The following is a 5,185-nucleotide window of genomic DNA, read 5'->3' as shown; positions in this document are numbered from 1 at the left end:
TACATAACTCAACAGAGCTCTGTCAACTGTTGAGTTGCTTGTTCTTTCAAAACCGCTGGTCTGACAGCTTTAATATTTAGTTTACTTGTCCGTAGGATGACCTTAGTGAGATAATTTCATACAGTAAGGAAATACTTAATTTTGTATCCATGTCTATAGTAGCTTCAGGGACTTTGGCCCTATGTTTTGAGAATGAAATTTTCTGACCAAAAATTGCAACATAGCCCCAAAAATACAAAATTACAGATTTCATCAGAAATTCAATATATATTACTAAGTTCATGTATAGAAACCTGACATGCAGTTAGTTCCTTCTCTATCAATTATACTTTACTCACAGACAAGGATAAATTTTTTGTCTGTGCTTTATTGCAGTCCCGTTACAAGAGTTTTGCTATTAACACAAACACATGAAAACCACGCTGAAAACACATGGTCATAATAAAATGGAATGAATACTGAGCCAATGCAAAAAGTTTACAACTCATAGAAAGACTGTGCTGAGCAAACAAGTTGGATGGACATTGTGCGTTTATCACATCACCAGTTTTAATGCCACATTCAACAGGTTCTCACATAAATCTTACTTCGTGAGCCCCATTTTGGTCTATTCAGAGCACTGTTTACCTGTATAGGCCACATAGGGTTGGACTGAATGCCGGTATCCTTGGTGTGGATGACGTCAAAGGCACAAATCACCACCCGAAGACTGTATGAGAGGGTGTGCATTTCGGGTTGACAGGATTACAATTGACGTCACAGTTTACCAACTGGAGAGTATTTATAGTTGACAAACAAGTGGGCCCCCCGAGACAATAGTCAATTGGATTTTTGACGTCATTGAACTATTTATAGCTAAGATATGTTTGTCAGGTCACCTCGGTCACGACCCCTGGTTAATCAAAGGTGAGCCAACTGCTATCGTGTACAAAGCTAAGCAGGTGTACAAATACTACATCTTTTAACACTATCTTATCGGTTCAGGCAAAGACACATAATGCACATGAGCATGAATGACATTTGCAACATATTGCATCGGCATACACTATGTAAGTTGTAACAACCTGTTGAGTGCACCAAATTGTCAAGACTATTGCGTATCCTTTAGTATTAGGCAAGTAGCATTTGACAATTTCACTGAAACTTAAACATTTTCTGGAGATGTTTACAGCGACTGTAAGTGCATTTGAAAATGGAGTATGCAACTTATAAAGTGCATAGATTACGCTCCTATCATTATGTAATTAAAATCCTGAAACTTGGGCTGGGACATGGCTGTGAAGAAGTACGAGGCACATTAAGGACACAAACATTTCTGAAACGATAACCCATGTCACACAGGATGTTATAAACAATAAACTTTCAAACTTGTTGATAGACTTGTGGATGTAAATAGATTCATCATGTCGTTAGTGGGTGTCAGTTTATTCCTGAATAAGTGGAGACTTTCAAATGACGTAAGTTATTACAAAACCATCCACTTTGCCAGCGAAAAATGATACACAAATGAAAATGCTAGCTTTTATGTCTTTCACTATTTTTAGTCTATGCAAACTCTACAATCTAAATCCAAAGCAGAGGTAAATATATAACAGCTAAATATTCTAAGAATGCGGGCTCATCTATGAAGCTAATACAGATCCAGCTGACCTTGACCAGATTGACAATTAAGGTGAATTAAACTGAAAAAGGGGTGCACATCTGCCTCTACTAGAATAATTCAAGCATGTGGATGACATTTTGTTGCTTGGGTACTTGTGTCAGCTGGTACCAAGCCTTCATCCAGCAGTGCCTGGCCCAGATATTTCATTGAAAGACTGTACCGAGTCTACCTGCCGGTACATCATGAGTGACATTTGCTAAAAATCACGTTTGTGAAAGAAGCTGCTTAACGAAGGCCTGTGTAACACTAGCGGATATTTGCGACAGTTTCTCCCAAACAAACACTCCTGTCATGAAGTAGCATCTGTTAATGCACACCATGGAGTTTACTACACTGGAACTTGATCCGGCAAAAACAATTTGAATGGTAGTCACATGCTTGGCACACCCACCCGCCCACACATAAACCACCCGGTTTATTATTGTGTGCACATTGCTGAAACAAACATTCAGAGAAAAACATGCAGTCATCCTTATTTTTGATCATCCACTTCAAACTTTGCAGTGAGCTCATGATCACGCTGCTGTTAATGTAACTCATACAACAGCAAAGTCAAACTACTGTAAGGCCAAAAAAAAGAAAAGAAATGTTTCTGGTCAGCGAGCGCGTCACTTGAACAACAGTGCGTCACCCTTTTTTGCTCAAGTGTTTACACACGTGAGCATATGTCGCACGATGTCTGTCTGTCTGTCTGTCTGTCTGTCTGTCTGTCTGTTGGTCCGATATCTCAAAAACGGCTTATCAGATCAGAATCAAATCTGGTACATATATTCAGTTAGCAAATGGCAAGAACTGATTAGTTTTTGGTGGGTGTGGCTTGCATACTTTTTGCTCATTTGCATAATTAATGATTTTAGAAAAAACGGATATATATTAACCAGATATGAACTGTAAATGCTCACGTGTTTCATTATATATTGAAGTTATGTGTAAATTTGAACCTTTGCCACATGTTTGCAACTTCATTGAAATTATTATGATCAACATAATGAACAATAATCACCGCCGATTAATTCTAAAAGGTCATGAAGTATACAAATATGTAATTAGCTGAAATAAAAATATTAAAGTAATTTTACTGCTCTTATTGTATCACCACTTTATCAAGCAAGTGTAATTACTGTTGGCCAAGTCCTTCAAGCCATATATGCCGAGCTGTGAAAGCTCATTAGATATGCAAATTATAAATAAGCTGACATGAAAATGTGAAATGACTTTCGATATTGTTTTGATCTAGTACCTGGTATAATCATCAATGTACATAGCATGTTTTGCCAACTTTGATCAAGTAAATCCCGGTATATATCCCTAATAAGCAAAGTTCATTAAATATGTAAATTAAAAATGCTTAGTGATTGTCAGTAATGTTGTATCATGGTATCTGCAATATGTGTAGCAAATTTTGTCAACTTTGGTCAAGTCAATTCAGACATATATCTCTAATTAGGAAAGTTCATTAAATATGCAAATTAGGAATTGGCTGAAGAGAAAATGCTTGATGACTTTCAATAATATTGAATTATAGAGTCTTTAATATACATAGTAAGTTTCATCAATTTGATCAAGTCCATTAAGATAAATATACCTAATTATGAAAATTTATTTAATATTAAAATTAGGTTTTGGCTGAAGTAAAAATGTCTTTGACTTTCAATAATGTTATATCACAGTATCTTTGATGTATATAGTAAGTTTCAACAACTACAATCAAGTTAATTCAGATTTATATCCCTAATTGGGAAAGTTCATTAAATATGCAAATTCGGAATTGGCTGAAGTAAAAATTTTTAATGACTTTCAAAAATGTTGTATCATAGTGGCTTCAATACATGTAGCAAGTTTCATCAACTTTGGTCCAGTCATTTCAAATATATATCCTAATTAACAAAGTTCATGAAATATGCAAATTAGGAATTGGCTGAAATGAATTTAAAACGCTTAATGACTTTCAATAATGTTAAATCATAGTATCTTTAATATACATACCAAGTTTGGTTAATTTTGATCAAGTCAAATCAAGACATATATCCCTAGTTAGGAAAGTTCATTAAATATGCAAATTAGCATTTATCTTTCATGTCACCCTTAATGGTTCCCACTGCTGTATACTGCTGATATCTAGTGTGATCAACATTTGTAGCAAATCTCATCAAATTTTGTGTAGTTGTTTTTAATATATATCCATTTTTTCTAAAATCATTATTATGCAAATGAGCAAAAAGTATGCAAGCCAGACCCACCAAAAACTAATCAGTTCTTGCCATTTGCTAACTGAATATATGTACCAGATTTGATTCTGATCTGATAAGCCGTTTTGAGAAAATGGACCAACAGACAGACAGACAGACAGACACACAGACGGACAGACAGACATTGCTGCGACATGAAAGATTAATGCTAATTTGCATATTTAATGAACTTTCCTAACTAGGGATATATGTCTGATTTGACTCGATCAAAATTAACCAAACTTGGTATGTATATTAAAGATACTATGATTTAACATTATTGAAAGTCGTTAAGCGTTTTAACTTCAGCCAATTCCCAATTTGCATATTTCATGAACTTTGTTAATTAGGGATATATATTTGAAATGACTGGACCAAAGATGATGAAACTTGCTACATGTATTGAAGCCACTATGATACAACATTTTTGAAAGTCATGAAGAATTTTTACCTCAGTCAATTCCGAATTTGCATATATAATGAACTTTGTCAATTAGGGATATATATCTGAATTAACTTGATTGTAGTTGTTGAAACTTGCTATATACATCAAAGATACTGTGATATAATATTATTGAAAGTCAAAAGACATTTTTACTTCAGTCAAAACCTAATCTGAATATTAAATGAATTTTCATAATTAGGGATATTTATCTAAATTGACTTGATCAAAATTGATGAAACTTGCTATGTACATTAAAGACACTATAATACAATATTATTGAAAGTCATTTGCATTTCTCTTCAGCCAATTCCTAATTTGCATATATAATGATCTTTCCTAATTAGAGATATATATCTGAATAGACGTTGACAAAGTTTGCTACACATATTGCAGATACCATGATACAACATTATTGACAATCATTAAGCATTTTTACTTAAGCCAATTCCTAATTTACATATTTAATGAACTTTGCTTATTAGGGATATATACCGGGATTTACTTGATCAAAGTTGGCAAAACATGCTATGTACATTGATGATTATACCAGGTACTAGGTTAAAACAATATCGAAAGTCATTTCACATTTTCATGTCAGTTAATTTATAATTTGCATATCTAATGAGCTTTCACAGCTCGGCATATATGGCTTGAAGGACTTGGCCAATGGTACTGGCGGGGGGGGGGGGGGGGGAATTACACTTGCTATATAAAGTGGTGATACAATAAGAGCAGTCAAATAACTTTGATATTTTTATTTCAGCTAATTACATATTTGTATACTTCATGACCTTTTAGAATTAATCGGCGGTGATTATTGTTCATTATGTTGATCATATAATTTCAATG

Source organism: Ptychodera flava, chromosome 6 (assembly GCF_041260155.1).
Source record: "Ptychodera flava strain L36383 chromosome 6, AS_Pfla_20210202, whole genome shotgun sequence".
Lineage (NCBI taxonomy): Eukaryota > Metazoa > Hemichordata > Enteropneusta > Ptychoderidae > Ptychodera > Ptychodera flava.
This window is presented reverse-complemented; position numbering follows the sequence as displayed.